The sequence below is a fragment of the Alligator mississippiensis genome, chromosome 2 (assembly GCF_030867095.1).
Source record: "Alligator mississippiensis isolate rAllMis1 chromosome 2, rAllMis1, whole genome shotgun sequence".
Lineage (NCBI taxonomy): Eukaryota > Metazoa > Chordata > Crocodylia > Alligatoridae > Alligator > Alligator mississippiensis.
In genome coordinates, this window is record NC_081825.1 from 181,338,746 (window position 1) to 181,357,864 (window position 19,119).

Sequence of the window (19,119 nt, forward strand, 5' to 3'; positions counted from 1 at the left end):
ATACCTGTTTGTCCAAAACATGGACTGCACCTAACATTCTGCTCTCATTAAGAGAACATACATTTCCTTTTATTATCTTGCCCCTCCTACTGTCTTATCTGACCCCCGCTTTACTCTTCTATACTAAGGCTATAAAATGCAGCTGGAATGTGAACAATAAACATCCAAGAAACCCGAAGTATTACTTGCATTCCATATGTCAAGTTTTCCAATTATTTTTCCAATAAAGATTTATGTGAGCTGTAAGACTGTCTTTAAAGCAATCAGTTAACTTCTGGAAGAACACTCAGTCGAGCAGAACTTTCTGTAAGTTAGGGCCATAATTACATTTAGAATTCCTGAATATTATTAAAAACATAAATCAATGGTCATCCATTCAGAAATAAGTTTAAATCACTCACTTCTTTGTGTAATAGCCATCAAGTACATAAATAGATGCAATAACTACAATAAATGTGTGTTTTTAATAAATATAATTACAATTGGTTGTCCGCATACCTAAAAATAATCTTATTTAAATTATCCATCCCTTCTGCTGACTCAGGCCCTGTCCTGTGTGTGGCACCCCAGTAGCTTTTCCACAACTCCCTCTCCCCACTGTCTCCTACTGCCCTGGGACATTCCTCCTTTGCCCAGGTCCCAGCCGGATAAGATGCTTCAGTGCAGCAGGTAGTAGGGAAGTTTTGCTACTGGATCTGGGGGCAGAGCTCTCACCAAGATCTTCACCTGCCTGTCCAGCCCTGGAAATCACAAGAATGAAAGTACTCCTAGCATTACCGTGGGAGCTCCTCCTGAAGGCACCCAAATCCTATCAACTTGGGAGCAGGTAGTGAGAGCTAGCAAAACTGCCTTCCCATAACAGCTCTGTGGAGCTACTCTTCCCCTGAGCTGAGCTGCATGCACTCTCCACCATCTCCCATCCCCAGACAACCTCTCCTCCCTGCAACCCTTTCTTCTCTAGTGTCTTTCTCCCCTCATTTCTCCTCTGACAAAATCCATGCTGCTTCTCATGACCCATGCCCTAACAGTGGCCTCCTGAGCCAGAGAGTGGCACTAGCACCCATTTGGTTTGTATACACCATAGTTTCTCAACCCATGGTATGGGTACCCCTGGGGGTATGCGAGACATGGGTACCCCAAAACTTTTTCTCTCTCACCCTCTTTTCCTCTCTCTCTTACCCCTTCCTCCTCACAAAACTATGGCAAAAAAATTGGTGCACCGTACATTGTGCAGCGCTTTAAATTCCCCAGTAATAATTTGGTGTGCCATGCTTTGCATGGCACTGGGTTCAGCCCTCCTAGCTTTGGTCAACATCACCTCTAGCCCAGGTACATACTCAAGTTGTGCACCCCTGGTGTAAAAGGTAGCAACCCTACCCACACCAGATCAGGCATCTGTCATGTCACAGCCTTATATACACAGCCCTTCTTCCAAAATATGGCACAAATTAGTCTGTAAATATAAAATCCCCTGGAAAAATGAGTACTTATTGGGATACTTATTAAAATTTTCAGAAGTTAGGGGGTACTTGCTACTGAAAGGGTTGAGAAACACTGGTATAGACAGAGTCCATCTCTCTAAAAACAGTGGAAGGCAGCAGTCACCCCTACTTAAGGCAGCCTTGTCATCACATGCCTATAAGTTTTGACAATGATCTTGTTGGCTTCAGCCCAGCTGGCAGTAATATGCAATGGTGGACATTTTGATTAAGGGAAAATTCACAAAATGACATCTTTTCATCAGTGTAAGAAATCTCCTCTCGAATCACTAGTCATAATAAAATTAGGAGGGGTTGGCAACAAGTTGAAGATTGAATTCTCTGTAGGATACATGTAGGATGGTACTAGGCCAAGCACCACCTCTGCTTTATTTATTTATTTACTTATTTTTGATCACTCACCAGATTGCTGGCAGGGAATTCAGCCACTGGATCTCTGAGGGCACATCTACCCTGATATCTAGAGCTGCCTATGCCCAGCACTGTCTCTCCCCATCCATACTTTACCCTCTGGCTGTTGTGTGCTCTGTACTTTTTCAAGTGGAGCCCTTCCAGGAATCAGTCTGCCCATACTTGTCTCTCCTGCTAGGCTTGCCTCTCATTATGTGCAGTGAAGACAGGGATGCAGAAGGGAAAGAAATCAAGGAACAGGGAGTTGTGGGTTTCCTACACTGGTGCTTGGCTGTACCCAGGCAGCTTCTGGACCCACAGAGGGCAGGGGCAGAGGCAGGGACAGGCAAGAGGTAGCTCGCAGTGGTGGCTCAACAAACTTATCTAGGAGTTCAGCAGATCTGCAGGTGTTGAGCCTTAGGGGATTTCAATCAACATGGCTGATGGGTCTGAGCTTGAGGGTGGCCTTAAGGTCAACTCCCAGTAGCAGTGTTCACATAAGCTGAATGTGTTGTGCACATACAGTCTGAACCTCTGAACCAAGTCTACGCAGTGCCCTTCAAGCTGGAAACCTCTAGTCACATTCCCAGGGTGAAGATCCCCTGCCTAACACCTCCTCCTGGGCACCAGAGATCACAATCCAAACTGCTCATCCTCAGAGGCCAGTCCTTTGCCCTTAGGCTCCATCCATAACTTATATATGCCTTTTCACAGGTTCTCAGCAGAGATGCAAGCCTTCTGGCTGACAGTTTCTCTCTTCAGAAGGCGCATGGTAGACATACAGATACAGAAAAACTCTTCACAAAATTTCTGAATATACCACTGATTTTTTATACCACCGGAGGTAGGATACAGAAGGTTAGAAAAATAATGCCCCACAATCAAGTTCACCCTTTCTCTGGGAATTCTTGAGCATCCAGCTATGTTTAGGTGGGCAAACAGGTAGCTTCCAGTTTGTTTTCTCTGATCTTGATTGATTCTGCAGTTACACCATGTCCCCATTTCTGCAAAAGCAACTGAATCTCTCTATCTCCTGACCAAAATTTTCTGTGCATCTCCCATCTTCCTTCTGTGAGACCTTTTTTGTCATCTCTGGTTCTTTGTCTTGCTGCTGGTAGTTTCCACTCTCCCCATTTCTCTTTTCTTTTCAGAAGAATTATCTTCTCCAGGCTTGAAGAAACCTAGTTTCAAAGTGACTGCGCAAGTAGTTAGTTAGACCTAGTGCTACACTATTGCCCCTAGTCTGACAAAGACATAACTCAATTCTACCAGCCCATGGATACAAACAAATGAAAGACAATCAATGATATAATGATTTTCATAGCAATAATTTTGCATCAGCTAAAATTCATAAACTGTATAGTCTGATCATCTAAATAATCACATCATGACAGTGTGTCACAGGACAGATTTTGAAGATATTCCAAAAAAAAAGTATTTAAGACATTATTCAAGGCATAGTCTTTTCTGGCAATTCTGGGATGATTTGTGAAAGGTTAAGTGTAGGCCAGGTGCAGCCAGTTGGCATTGTCTAAGTCTGCCATAAATGTGACTTTCCTTTAGTGAGGATATGGTTTGATCATTTTTCTTACAGTTGCTACACACTGTGTCCTTGTTCTGCTTTGTGTCAGTGGGAAGGAGAGGGTGCTACCCTGTCTGTCTGGTGTGGGTTGGAGCATCACTCAGTGAGAGCAGACAACATTGCTGAAGGGGACAGGTGTAGGCTTTAACTCCGCATTTCTTTATTTCTAGTGATTTAAGCCTACATTGCTTTGAAGTTCAGAAAAGTCTGCTGTCAGTTACCTTATGTAAAGTGTTGATATGAAAGGGTAGTATGCCCAAAGAAAGTGCTGCATTTCCCTGGAGATAGTAATGGGCTGTGATGCTCCCAGTTTCTACTGCCATCCTCCTGGAGCAGTTACTGGTGAGTGACTCTAGTGGGTGGAGTTTCTGAACTTCTTGGTTTTCTAAAGCTTTTGAACACTTGGGGCTGATAATATTTTATTCCTGTGGGTGTGTAACATGGTACCAATCTGATCTGGTAGCATTTTATTCCTCCTTTGCATGGTTATGGAAGTCATAATGTGCAGAGGGCAATGGACAAACAAGCCTATACCCTGGAACAGGGCTGTCCCACTGGTGTCTTATGGGCCATGTGTGGCCCCAAGGGTGTTAATTTATAGCATCTGAGATCCCACCTGGCCACTACTACCCCTTGGCTACAGCAGAAGCCAGGATCTCTGGTCTCCCCCTCCCTCCTCTGATTTTCACTTTCCAGCCCTGCCCCAGGAGTGGTGCGGGAAGAAGGGGGGGGGCAACAGAGCATGCAGTGCTTGCAGTCCAGGGTACCTGCATGTCATGGTATACCAGGGGAGTACATGGCTGCAGAGCTGAGGTTGGGGGTTGGGGTGCAGTGTGGTACAGGAGATACCCTTGCAGCCCAGGATGCCCATGTCTTGCGCTGGTAAGGCTTGCACAGCAAACAGCCCCTGCTGGTGCAGCCTGTGCCAATAGGTGGCCTCTGGCCACTTAAAAATTGGACAGCCCTGCCCTGCAACAAATGCCTAGAGCACTTCCCCTTCTCTGCTCTCTTCTAAATACCTTTTCTTAATACAGCTGACACTGGCAGGCAGGATTGTCCATTAAGTCCCCTGTGAAGTGATGTCATTGTTTCACCCTGTGGCCTCTTCCTTTCTCTTCTCATACCATAGCATTTAGTTTCATTTTCCACAGTGGATCTTTTCAGCCCAGGCTGCCAAGGTCCTGACTCACAGCAATAATGTGTTCTCAGCAGGCTCTTTGTGAAGCTGTGTAATTAATAACTGAAAGCCATATGGCAGATTCCAGGCTTACTAAGGTTAATTTCTGTAACTCTGTAGCACTAACACTTGCCTTTCCGTAAAATTATAAGATAGCCTTGGCTTTTTGTAACTCAATTATGTGTTTGTGTATGGAAGCAATGCAGTCCATCCGTGACTGCACTGTGATGTGAATTTTCTTGGTTTCATTAGCTGTGTTATGACAATTGCAAGACCTGAGATTTGTAATGAGTTTAATGATATTAATTACATTTCAAAGGCAAAGAACACTTAGTTATAATATAAAGTGACAGGATTGATCTCTTGGATTCATCAAATGGGACACTTTAATAAGGAAGAATATTATTATTTTGGGGCTGCCCATCTATACCAAAAAAGGGAACTGACATGTTTCCCTCCTTACTGGGCTTTGTCATGAACCGGCTGTCTGGAATAAAGCAAGAACGTTTTCAGTAATCTATTTCCATGTGCCTCACATGAATATCTCATTTGTATAAAATTCACCTCTGTGAGAATGCAAAAAGCATACCCAGAAGTATAGTCATTAGAGCTGTGTGAAACTTCGGGTGGTGATTTGATTTGGAAGAGATTGGGCCTGATTCGGTGGCCAAATCTCCAAATCTGAACCAAATCAGGGGAGCAATTTAAAGGTCCGAATTGATGCAAAGCTCTCCGAATCTTCAGAAAAGATTCGGAGAGCTTTGATGATTCGGGCAGTCCCCAGTGGCTGCAGCAGGGAGCTGCAGCTGACTCCAAGCTGGTAAGTACTAGGGGCAGGGCAAGGGACCATATGGGGGGACCCCTGCCAGCCCCCCCCGACCACCACCTTGCTCCTGCAGCCACTCCTCCCCCCCCCCGATGGCTGCCCTGCCCGCCCCAGCTCGGTACTTTAAAAAAAGCCCCGGTGCTCACCAGGTAGTGCTGGGCAGGGGGGCAATCCCCTCTGCCCCCTACTGCCCCATGTTGCATGGTGGGGGGCTCTGCCACAAGCCCCCCTCCCCCTGCTCCCCTGGCCCCTCCACGGGAGTCCTGCCCAGGCCAGCTCCAGCCCTTTAAGAAACAAAAAACAAATGAGGAAAGCCTCAGGACTCACCACTCCTGCAGCAGCCTCAGGGCTTATGGGGACTTGTGCAGAGCCTCCCATGTGGTGCAGAGCAATGGGGGGTAGCAGGGATTGCCCCCGCTGGCAGGAGCAGTGAGCACGGGATTTTCTCATTTTTTTTTCTTAAAGGGCCAGAGCTGGCTTGGGTGGGGCACTTGTGAAGGGGCTGGGGGAGCGAGGGGGGGAGAAGGGCTCATGGCAGAGCCCCCCATGCAGCATGGGAGAGTGGGGAGCTACAGGGATCGCCCCCTGCCCAGCAGCACCTGGTGAGCTGGGGGATGGGCCTGGCTAATTCAGAGATTCAGCAGCAGCTGAATCAAATCCAGACAGTGATTCAAATCACCAAATTGAATCACTGCCCCCCGAATCGGCTGAATCCGAATCCGAAGTGAATACTAGCTGCTTCGCACAGGCCTAATGAAACACTGTGTTTCTGGGCCCTTTACAGAAAAACTCTTGGCTATAGTGTTGCTTTTGAGTGAATTTTCTTTTTTGGAAAGGGTAGAATGGAAATAGTGGGGAAGGATGAAAGTAAAACAGGAAATAGACCCAAGCTGCTAAGTTTGGGCTTTTGGAACATTTATAGCTGAGGTTTTGGTTTGGATCCATCTCTGTCAAAATGGCATTGTAACACAGAAAGAGTGAGCGCTAAGGCTGCACGTGCTTCATCCCCTCTTATGAGATGGTTTGAATTCTGATCCAGTACAATATCACATATGGCCTTCGGAAACAAACCATACTACTTCCTTCTAAGGGCCTTGTTACATGGTCATTTTGGGCGGCTTCTGGAGCTCTTAACCCCTGAATTGTCTACATATTAACACCTTAAAATGGTTTTAAACACTAGTTATGTGGCTCAAAGTTGCGCCACACCAGAGCAATCTGCACTACCCAGCTCCTGTGCCATTAAGGTGCGGCCACTCCCCACAGATGTTCCACCCCAGTTGAAGTCCCCCAGTATCCCAGAATCTCTCACACCCCTGTCTGTAGAGCAGATATAGAGGCCTATCCTGGCTCACCAGCCCTCTAGTGGCAACACATAGCTGTGCAGGTGGAGGACAGTCAGAAAAGGTTTCTAGACTTGAGTCTGACTGCTCCAAACTAGCACTAACACTGATCGACATTTGTGCAGCTCACAGCATAAGGTATGACAAGGCACTCAGATCCTAAACATGGTGCTAGTTCAGACAGGAATACAAGCTCTTTAGTCATCAGAATTTCAAGAACAGCAAATTGGCTAACATGTCCCAACCTGCATGATTATGGCAGATACTCATACAGAGGGAACTCCTGCCAGCTAATTAGGTGCTCCATTTCATAATGCCTGCTGTATGAAAAGCTGGACACACAGTAGGTTTGCTTCAAGCTCCTAAGAACCCTTGGATCAGCCTGATTTGCGTTAGTACAATTTCCTTCCTGGTGTTTTATTTAGCCATTTATTAGCTTGCCTAAGGTTTTAATAACAGCACAGTTTAGCCTGATAGAAACCATGCTGAGCTCTTATTATTTAGCTACAGTATGACTTGAGTATTAAAAATGGTCTCAAATACTGTTCCTGATACTGAAGCAATGGTCTCTCACCTATAAATCCTAGGATGGCCTTATTGAAAAAAAAAAAAGCAACAAAGAAAATCCGATTATCATTGTAATTGCACCAATGACAACAGAATCCCCATTATAAGACACTGATCCCTGCTGTACCTCTATTGATGCTAACAGAGTTACTTCAGGAATTAAATTGGCCTGTAGTGCTTTATCCAGACAACACTAGATTTTTTTGTAAGGATTGCCATTAACTCTTTAGCTCAATTTCTTTCTTTTCCTCCTGTTTCCCCCATTTGGTCCATGGCTATTTTCACTTTGACTCCTTAGGGCAGTGGGGCCCAATCTTTTTTGGCAGGTGTGCCACAAGGTAAGCCCCAAACCCTCCCCAAGTGCCATTCTGATCCCCTTCTGTTGCCAGATCTGCTGCTCTGCTTTCAGCTCCCTGCCCTGTGCTCTGTGCTCGGATTTGTTGCTCAGCTTTCTGCTCCCTGCCCCCTGCTCTTTCTACTGCTCTGTGTTCCCCCTGCTCCTTTCCCAGTCTGCTGCCCGCCACACACAGAGGCTGCCCTTCCATTTGTGACTCACCTACCGCAAGTTGGGCACCTCTGCCTTACGGGACAGGGCAGGTCTCTGCCTTAAAGCTCTTCCATTTGATTTTGTCCTCTTCTTATTCATGTGCATGGACATGACTGGGATAATATAGTTGGGGATGGTCCTGCTTTGAGCAGGGGGAGCGGACTAGATGAGTCCTGAGGTCTCTCCCAGACCTAATTTTCTATGATTCTCTGACTTCTACTCTACTGGTGATGAGGGGTGTAAATCCAGGTGGCAAGGGGCGTACTGCTGCAGAGACCGCGCAGCAGAGCAGCATTGTTGCCAACTGATGTCCTCCTCACAGGAGCATTTCCAGCTGCTATAAGGAAACTGAGACAAGACTATTGCTTCATTATAATAATCTGGAACTGCTACACTGGTACATATAGTTATCACCTGGGCCTGAGGAAGAATGTCTCAGCAATTAGAGGATTAGCCAGGGTTTGGGACTTCTCATCTTAATTCCCTCCCTTGCCATAGACTTCCTGTCAGCCTTTGGGGAAGAGTTAATTTCCATATGCCTCAATTCCCTCTTGGTATAACAGGAATGATAATCCTTTTCTATTTTATAGGAACATTATGGGAATAAATACTGTTCTCCTATTTTGACCAGAGTGATTAGCCCTGTGGGTTGTTTCCATCTGGTCTTTCACTGAGGTGTTCAGATTTATTTGCAAGACATGTACAAAGCATAATTCCCCTGATCACAGTAGGCATCACAGTTCCAAGCCTCTTTCAGCCATTATTCAGCTCAGATAACTGTTTCTCAAGGGTTTTTTTTTTCCTCTGGGCAATGGTCCCAGTGCTTGTTCTGAGTCTCCTTGGTTTCTGTTTATGCCCCACACCTATTCCTGTAGTATTTTCAGATTGTTTCTCACAGATACACATCTTCACCAAGAACTGCCCCACAGTTGCTGTCAGTAGGTGCATCTCTATGTGAAATTAGTGCGCCTGAATAAACTCCGGTGCAGTTTGTGCTGGAGCTTATCACTCTGGAACACGTCATGTACATGTGTGCCCAGGATTGCAGCATGTTAAGCCAGGGTGGTGCAGCCCTGGCTGGCAGGGGGCCCAGGAGGTCAGCCTGCCAGCCCGGAGCTGCTCTGCCCTGGCTAAACGTACTGCAAAGGAGCTGGCTGGGGCATGAGGGTGCTACAGTGCAGGGCTAGCTGGCAGGCAGCCCTTGCACTGCAGACCCCTTGTGCCCCAGTCAGCCCTGGTCACCGTCTACACATGTGTTGTGGCACACTAAATAACTCCACCATAAGGTAGGACTTGTGTTGGGCAGTACTAACCTGTGGTAGAGTGAATTAGTTTACTGTGACCTAAAAGTGCCACACGTGTAGACACTAATGCTTCACTGTGGAACTAATTAGTCAACTCCGCAGTAAAGTGCACATGTAGATGCCCCCAGTATCCCCAGAAAAAGCCTTTCAGCCATGTGGTTTAGCTGAACAAGCCTTCCCCCATACCTGTGGGGTTTTCTTCTTAGGCAGTGTTAGATACCTGGTTCCATAAAAGAGCTTAGTTGCTTTGGTAGTTACCCTGAGGGCAATTCATCAGCTTCATCCCAATCCATAACAAAATGTTAAAAACTGTTAAGTACTTAGATGGTCCTATACATACTTGAGATACGTACTTTCAGGCCTTACATTTATATACCTTAAGGGATCCAGTTTGAAGCATTTTAGTGCTAAACTGTATGCTATAGTGGTCTGGGATGGGGGGTGTCTTTTTGCTATGGGGAATCACCAGTCGGTGGAGATCCAGTATAAGATTGGTCAGTGGATTTAGCAATGAGTAAATCAAAGTATAACTTAGGATAGAGCCTAGAGATGAGGTTGAGCATTAAGTGGTGTGTGAACTTTAAGAAGTGAGTTATTTCTGGGGAGTAAGCACAGTGCTTGGGTGTAATATATCTGTGGATCACTCTTATTCAGCACAGCTCACCTAAACACACGTTTTGCCTTAGCCAAGAGAAGGCATTAGGCTGTGCTATGTTCTGTTTCATGCCCAGTTCGCCGAGTGATGTGCAGCACCTGCAAAGGCTGCACCATCACTAAAAAAGGGCAACGTTAAGGTTGAATTTGTATGTAGTCTAATTTAAAATGTCCTGACTCTCAGAGGGTTGAATGCCACTGAACTCAATGTTCCAGAAAGGCATGAGGCCTTACAGGGGCAACCTTAATTCTTTAGATGACCTTTCTGATATCATATAGGTGTGTTGTTAATACACTGTTCTGGCTAGATTATAAACAGTAAAACCTAGTCCTTGACCTTACCTTAGGAAGTCTCAAAGTGCTGTACATCAGAGTTTTTCAACCTTTTTGGGTCAGCGTACCCCCGGCTGCTGGTCAAGAAGGTGGGAGTTCCCTGGCGGCCAGATGAGCGGGGGGGCACCTCCCATGGGTGATTGGAGACTATGCCAGTGGCACAGCGGTGGTGGAAGTGCCAGCAACAGCAGTGGAAGTGCCAGCAGCAGCAGCAGCACCCACTGCTGAGTACCCCCTGAGGCCATCCCAAGTACCCCCAGGGGTATGCGTACCCCTGGTTGAAAACCCCAGCTCTACATCATTCTTCCCCATTTACAGGTACAGAAATGGAGGTAAAAATAATCTGACCTAGCTCACATAGCAGGTCAACTGGTAGAGCCAGGGACACAACCCAGATTCCCAGGTCCCTGTCCAGGGTTCTGCCCACAAATGATACACAACTCCCGTGTGCTTCTTACCCTTTCTGTACACTTGTTTTTGTTGTTGTTCATAACAAAATGGAGATCTTAGACATGTTTTGACATTTTTGGAGGGTTTAGTTGCTGACAGGGCCAGTAAGAAAAAAAAATATCACAGACAGGGTCATGGGTGGATCCAGGATTTTAAAAGGGGAGGCTGGGAGCAGCAACCAGCACTGAAGACATGTCTATATGCCTCTCCTCCCAGCCTCCACTCCTGCAGTCAGATCAAGCCATAGGAGCAGCTGGAGGGGACTCTTTAAGTCCCTGAATCAAGTAAGAATCTTCTCCCTTCCCCACTTTCAGCAACGGTCCCCTCCATGCTTGGGGCACTTCCCTTCCCCTCATTCCCTTGCTCCTTCTGTTCTTCCCCCCTTCCACTTACTCCTCTGGATGCAGGAAAGGGTTGGGAAGATCTGCCTATCAGCAATGCTGCCGTCCAAGACGCTCCTGCCCTGCTCCAGCTGGGGCTGTGGGGAGTGGCTCCCTGCACCCAGGGAACACCAGAAAGGGGACTGCAGATGGAGGGAGAACCCACCCGCTGCCAGCGTTGCTGCAATCCCCACCGAGCCTGACTATATGCAGCCCAGCTGGAACAGGGCAGCAGCAGCTCTGGAGCTTCCCCTTTACCCCCCTTTTCTGTCAGCCAGAAACAGCACCAGTGGTGAGAAGGAAAGTGTGTGTTTGGGGGGTCAGCAGGGGAGGTGCAGATGGCAAGGAAAGGGGTGGCAAGAGCAGGGAAAGGGGGTGGATTTTTTTCCTCCTTCTGGGACTTGAAGTCCCTGCCTACTGCTTCTGCAATTTGAAAGGGATCACTGTGAGCCAAAAGGATGGTGTCACTGCTCTCCCTCTGGATCCAACGCTCTACAGGGCCTCCTCTAAAAATCTTGACAGTTCTAGTGGTGACTGGTTACAGTAACTTTTAAGTGTCTGAAATAAGACTAATGTGTTTCTCATTCACAGATCTGGCCGAGTGGCCCTAACCAAATCCCCTAAAGGCATCCAAATCCCTCTTCTGTTTTACACCTCCAGCCAGTGTTTGAACACTACCACACTTGGCGCCATGGGCACACTCTCTAAAGGTGGAGATCCTCTGTATAACACCTCCAAGGGCAGAAAACTGTATCACAACTGCCTGTTCTCCTGGGACTACTACTGGTTCATCCAACCCTGTCCTACCTTAAACATATCCTCCCAGAGAACTCAGTACTAAAAGCCACAACTTTCCTGCTTTACAGTTTAATTCTTCAGTAATCCTGTGATGCATATAACCAACAGACACACAAATTGGCTGTGCACGAGTTAACAAACAAAGCACTAGAGAATACAGGCCGTTTAGAAAACAACACCCTGAGTACAGTGTTTTTTGCTGTAGCTTATCCTTCCCCATGCCTTGCACTAGCAAAAAGAGCTGAAGCCTTCCTGTGTTATGCCCCAATCTTCCTGTGTCAGGGATGTTTCCCTCCTTATGTGCACAGCTTTCAAACACCCTTCAAACCTTTGATATTTCCACTGCTCCAAAACCGTGTGTGTGTGTGTGTGTGTGTGTGTGTGTGTTTAAGAGGAACCTGGATCTGTTGTCAGCCACCTCTTTAGCACATCCTTTGTTGCTCAGAGCACAGTCATTAAAATTAAGTTCTCTCCATTGTCCTCCTCTTAGTGGGTTAAGGTTGGAAGCCTTGTTAGTAATGGTGGCTGCACATTCACAGAATTGTTCATCATGATATAGCAATCTGTACAAGTAACACCTCCCAGTACCTAATAACTTTATCATGAGGATCGGAAAGTTTCCCAGACTGTCTCACTCTCCTTCTCTACCTTCCCATCCCATTAAACTGTTAGCACTGAAGAATCCAAAGTTGCTCCTTCTTGTCTGCTGCCCTCTGCTGCTGTATCACAAGCTGCAGCTTACTGACGGGTTGTGCACTTCCTTTGTTACCTTAGCCTGAGCTATACCCAGATCCTATATGTCCACTGACAGACCCTCTACCTCTAAGCTCCAAACTGGCCACCCTTTTGAGTTTCTTAGCTCAGATGCCTCTTATCGGATGCCTCACATGAAGAATGGCATGCATTATATATTTAGGGTTACCAAATTTCCAGTTCCAAAAAAGAGGACACCTGTTGTGGCAGGAGGGGGAGGGGGTGGGCAGTGATATGTCAGTGCCCTGCCATTGCCCATTCCATTGCCCTTCACTCCCTAGCCACAGCCCCCCACCAACGGATGCCCCTCACTCCTGACCCACAGACTGCTGGCCCTGCCAGTTCCCCCACTCCCAACCCCAGTATCTTGCCCCCCTGGGCCATGCTGGTGTTCCTTTTTCCCGACCTGCAGCCCCCTGGCACTGCCTTTGCCCCTCACTTCCAAGCCACAACCCCCCCAGTTCTGCCGGTACCCTTCACTCCTGACCCGCAGCCCCCTGCTCCCCACAGCCTTGCTGGTGCTTGCCCTGGTGTACCTGCTCCCACTGCCCCAACCACTTGCCTGCTCAGAGGCTGTCCTGGCCCCTGCTGGGGGAAAAGGGGGCTCTGTGCTGCCTCACTCCTGGCCCACAGCCCCTTCCTCCTCACCCCAGCCCTGCAGCAGCTGCCCCATTCCTGCAATTTCAAACAAGGGCACCAGCCCCAGTGCCACCAGTCCAACCACACAGCACCCTGCTGCCCCTGAAAGGGCCCCATCCCCTTCCCCCACAGGAGGAGCAGGTGCCTCCCCTACCCTACTGCAACCCCAGTGCCTGGACACCTTCTCCCACTGTCATCAGGCACCTGCCCCCCTCACACACTCTGCCACACACATACACACACAACAGTGCCCAGCTCTGGCCCTCCAACCCCTGCCCCACACAAACTTACCTGCCTACCCACCCCCTGCCACGTGCATGCTGGCCCTGTGTATGTGCACCTTGCTTTCTATTGCCCTCCCCCCACTCCCCTCAGCCTCAGGCAGCTCCTTACTAGGGCAAGCTGGGAAATGCCCAGAAAAAATTTAAAGCTGAGCTGACCAAAATCCTGGACATGGATCGTATTTAAAAAAAACTGCCCGGATGGAGGTTGGAGGATCCAGAAAGAGGGTAACCCTAATATATTAGTTGTATATATCCAGTATAAGATGGCCTTCCCTATCCTGGCCTACGGAGTGGTAAGGGGGGCTCAGACACATGCAGAGGAGCTGGGGACACTGAGACCCTGGCACATACATACTCAGGGGTAGAAAAAGGGGCTGAGAACTTCCTGGAGGGACAAGGATCCTCCAAGATTTCAGCAGATACTAAGGGGAGAATTCAAGCTGATGGGTCCTCAGGCCTTAGTTGCCTCCACTGCCCCTGTCACCCATCCCTCCTCCCACCCTCTACCCATATACTAAATAGGAAGGGTGAAGGAGTTTATCTCCTCTCCATAATCTCCCCTCAAAATAGATTCAACCCCCTCCCTTCCTCACCCAATCTTCTGCCCCCTAATTCTTGCTCCCTTTGTACTAGCAAATGCTCATACATGGGGCGGGGGGGAGTTCCCCCTTTTTTGGGGGATGGGGAATTAGTTTGAACAACTTCTAATTTATCCATTGTGCTCACATTCCATTTCACAGAGACAAAAACCTTCTGCCAGAGACAGGTTTAACAACAATCTTACAAATCTTTCTCAGCTTTCAGCCAAAGGTGGAATTCAAACTGTACTTGGCTGAGCGTAGGTTGGGTTCAATGGTTACAGAAACGATCTTCAAGCTTCCCACATCATATGAACACAATCTGGCTCAGGAGGCTCTTGGTAAATGTGCACTCATGACATGTTAATCTATTGTGCACAGGAGAGTTACACTTGCACCTACACAGAGAACTAAGCTTTTTTGGAATATGCTTATTTTCAAATCTGCTTCAGCAAAGGTGTAGTGGATACTTTACACTAGATTTTCAGGGAGATGAAGAACAAAGCCCTGAGGTCAGCGGGGAAGTGTGGATGCAGGAAAAGCAGTGTACATGATATACTTTAACTTTAGCAAAGCTTATGATACCATCTCCCACAGCATTCTCGCAAGCAAGCTAAGGAAGTATGGGTTGGATAATGAACTTTAAGGTGGACAGAAAGCTGGCTGGATTGCTGGGCTCAATGGGTAGTAATCAATAGCTCAATGTCTAGTTGGCAGCTGGTATCAAGTAGAGTGCTCCAGGGGTCAGTCCTGGGGCCAGTTTTGTTGAATATCTTCATGAATGATCTGGAAGATGGGATGGATTGCACCTTCTTGGGGGGGCAGTAGATATGTTGGAGGGTAGGGCTAAGATTCAGAGTGACCTAGACAAATTGGAGGACTGGTTCAAAAGAAATCTCATGAAGTTCAATAAGGACAAGTGCAAAGTCCTCCACTTAGGATGGAAGAATCCCATGCACTGGTACAGGCTAGGGACTGACTGGTTGGGTAGCAGCTCTGAAGAAAAGGACCTGGGGGTTACAGTGGACAATTAAGATGGATATGAGTCAGTAGTGTGCCCTTGTTGCCAAGAAAGCTAACAGCATACTGGGCTGCCTCAGTAGAAATGTTGCCAGCAGATTGAGGGAGGTAATTATTCTACTCTACTCTGCACTGGTGAGGCCACATCTGGAGCACTGTATCCAGGTTTGGGCTCCCACTATAGAAAGGATGTGAACACATTGGAGAGAATCCAGTGAAGGGCAATGAAAATGGTTAGGGGTCTGGGGCACATGACTTCTGAGGAGAGGCTGTGGGAACTGGGTTTTTTTAGCTTGCAGGAGAGAAGACTGAGAGGGGATTTAATAGCAGCCTTTAACTACCTGAATGGAGGTTTGAAAGAGGATGGATATAGACTGTTCTAAGTGGTGACAGATTACAGAACAAGGAGCAATGGCCTCAAGTTGCAGCAAGGGAGGTTTAGGTTGGATATTAGGGATAACTTTCTCACTAGAAGGGTGGTGAAGCAGTGGACCAGGTTACCTAGAAAGGTAGTGAAATCTCCATCCTTGGAGGTTTTTAAGGTTCAGCTAGACAAAGCCCTGGCTGGAATGATCTAGTTGGGGATGGTCCTGCTTTAAAGCAGAGGGTTGGACTAGATGACCTCCTGAGGTCCCTTACAACCCTATTTTTCTATGATTCTATACCAGGCACCTACTGGGATAAATATGGTGCTGTTGGCTAGGGACAAACATTCAAAAAGCCTGAGCCTGAATTGATTCAATCTTTGCAGATTACTCTAACCTGGCTAGGCTGAACCAGTTTGTAACTGTACAGACATTCCAGAAATGCAGGCACATGCCTGCAGTGGCTCAGGCTAGAAGCCAGGAGGCGCTAGAGCAGCCATCTCTTCCCTTCCACAGTGCTGAGCTGGGGGGGGGGGGGGGGGCATGACCAGATCCAGGCAGGACACTAATAAGGGAGGGATTCCCCCTCATTCTGACCAGTCCAGCAGGCAGTTGATAACAGTGTTTATCACCCTATCAGAAAACAAAGCCTCCCTCCATTAGTTCAAGCTTTTCTTAAACAGCTTTTCGAAGGAAGGAACCAGTCTCCCACAGCACAGACCACAAGCAGTATGTGGTCCGCTAGCTAATGCTGAGAGGTATCTGTGTAAAGTCGAGGGGAGGGAGGAATTCCTGCTTAGCAGGGCGTGGGGGGAGCAGGGGGAAGCCAGACAAATGCCTGTAGACTGTGACGGAGCTGCAGTGAGGGAGCAGAGGGAAGGGGCCAGCTCTACTGTGTAGCAGAGAACCCCACCCAGCCCAGAGAGCATGCCAGGATCCTGTGGGACTCTGATTTAACTTAAACCAGGAAGGGGTCTGAGACAGACATTACATAAACCGGTTAGACCCAAATCAGTTAAGTCTGATGCTACATTCAACCAGGTTTATCTCAAACTGGTTTTAGGCATTTTCAAACTGGTTAGTGTGTAATGAACACCTGTTCTGTTACAGGTTTAAACCAGTTTCTGATCACTTAGACCAGTTTATGTGTAATGTCTGTCCCTAGCCATTGAAACCATAAGACCACAAAGTCACAGTCTGTTCTTCAGGTATATGAAAAACAAAAGGAGAAAGTAGAAATCTATTAAACTTAAGACAATCTGTTTTGTAAGAGATTTTATGTTGGGAACTTCTTGCTCAACTGATCCCAGATTTTAACCAGTAACTCCATCCTTCTTATCTCCAAGAGGCACACTCAGTTTCAGGACAAATCTGACTAAGTATGTGGATTCTAAAACACTTAGAAAAGTCAGCTTTTATGCAGTAATGGGCTCTCAATGTTAACTGAAGCAGAGCTGGCATTCTACTGTAAATTTATACTTAGTGAAATGCCATGAACTTCAACAAAGGCCCGATTCATATAGCAAATTGCTTCAGTTTTTAAGCTTGTTTGTGTAAAATTGTAACTGTTTGTGAATGACCCCCCTTAAATTAAGCCTTATCAGGGTATGGACATAGCAGGCACATCTACTCGTGCACTTTAACGCACATTAAAGCATCACTAAAATGTACTATTAAGTTAATGTGCATTAAAATAGGCTAACGTGCATTAAGCATCACTTAAAAACCATACGTGCTTGTACATGAGTATGGAGACTGCTTCAACATGCTGTTATTACAGTGCATCAGAGCAGACTTGATTAATTGATTAATCGAGTCTTCTGGAGCATGGCAATTACTGTGCTCCAGCAGCCTCCTCTGTCTCGCGTACCAGTGTCCCTGTGCTTAAAAATGGTGGTGAGGGTACTTGAAGGGCTGTGATCAAGTGACCCTGCTACCATTTTTAAGTATGGGAACACTGATACACAAGATGCAGTTGCACTTTAATTACAGTGGCTCTTGGAGCTGCTTTAATCAAAGTATCAGCCCCCAAGCCCCGGAGGGTGATGCTTTAATTAAAGTGTAAAAGTACCCCATGCTCTTTAGTTAATGTGCATTAAGGTAGGTTAATGCACATTTTCCTAGTACCTCACAATGGAGGTACTAGATTTAATGTGCATTAACTAAAGCACGTTAATGCACATGTAGACACGCTCAGCTGGGCATTTATACATGTGCTTCAGGAGTTGAGGGAGGGGGTGCTTTAAGTTTGTCAAACAAGCTTTAAATAAAGTGCCCCCTGCAGCCATTTTGAAGTGTGGGGATGCTGATACACGAGATGTGGAAGACTGCCAGATCGCGGTAATTGCCATGCTCCAGCAGACTTGATTAATCCAGTCTGCTTCAACACACTGGAATCACAGCATGTTGAAACGACCTCCATTGTGAGATACTAGGAAAATGTACATTAGCCTGTCTTAATGCACATTAACTAAAGAGCATAGTTTTATGCAATGCTTAATGCTTGTTAAACTATTTTAATGCACTTTAAATAGCACAGTTTTTAATGACACTTTAATGTGCATTAAAGTGCATGTGTAGAGACATGCCCACTGACAGTTTCTAAACCCCTACTCCTTCAGCTCCCTTCTCACCTCCACAGAGTTTCTCCTTGATTTCTGCTTTCATACCATGTGCAGAAAGTCAGTTTGTTCTATACCTACCTCAACTCCAGCTGGCTCAACCCTAGTAATCCTCACTGCCAGCTTGCTTAGATTCCCCAAAAGATCCCAGCCCTTCATTTGCAAAAACTCCCCAAAAAGAGTAAATTGTGATCATCCCTTTTCAAGTTGAAGACATGTCCAGCCATACCCTGGAGGTGCTGCCTGTAATTTCTCCTTCCCTTTCTATACTTAACTTCCTATGTAGGGTCAGAACACCTAACAGTTCCATCTTCCACTCCTATCACCTGGTCTATTCTTTCATATGCCCTGGCTTTTGGTTGTCTACACTAGAAGAGTCTCTACCACTATGAAGATGAAGGTAGAGCCACCTAGTGGGGATGCAGCATATCCCTATAAAAGGATTTTTTTTTCTGACAGCAGGGAAACATCTCCAAATTGATACAAGCAAAGCAATAAAAGCATTTTTTGGCAAGCAAAGGATGTTTTAATTGGGGCTTTGCTGGTATAGCTTTTCTCTGTTGCAATAGTGACAGGAGTAGGAGCAACAGCCTTAAACTGCAATGTGGAAAATTTAGGTTGGAGATGAGGATTTCTGAGATGGCCTGAGAGATTTCTGACTATGAGGATGGTCAGGCACTGGAGAAGTTGTGGAGTCTCCATGTTTGGAAACTTTCAAAAGTAGGTTAGAGAGACACTTGGCTGGGATGGTTTAGTCAAGGGTGATCTTGCCTTGAACAGGGGCCTGGCCTAGATGGCTTTGTGAGGTTCCTGCCAGCCCTACCTTCCTATGATCCATGAGCTACAGCTGTGGTTTTTAATGCTCTCAATCAAAACAGCTATGCCAGCAAATCTTGGTAGCACAGATCTGTTCTTTGTTAGGCTATTTTCTGTATCATCCTATGGGAGAAGATATATTGGGAGGAAACAAAGTTTTAAAGGGGAGGCTCAAGTGCCCGAGCATTTTGCC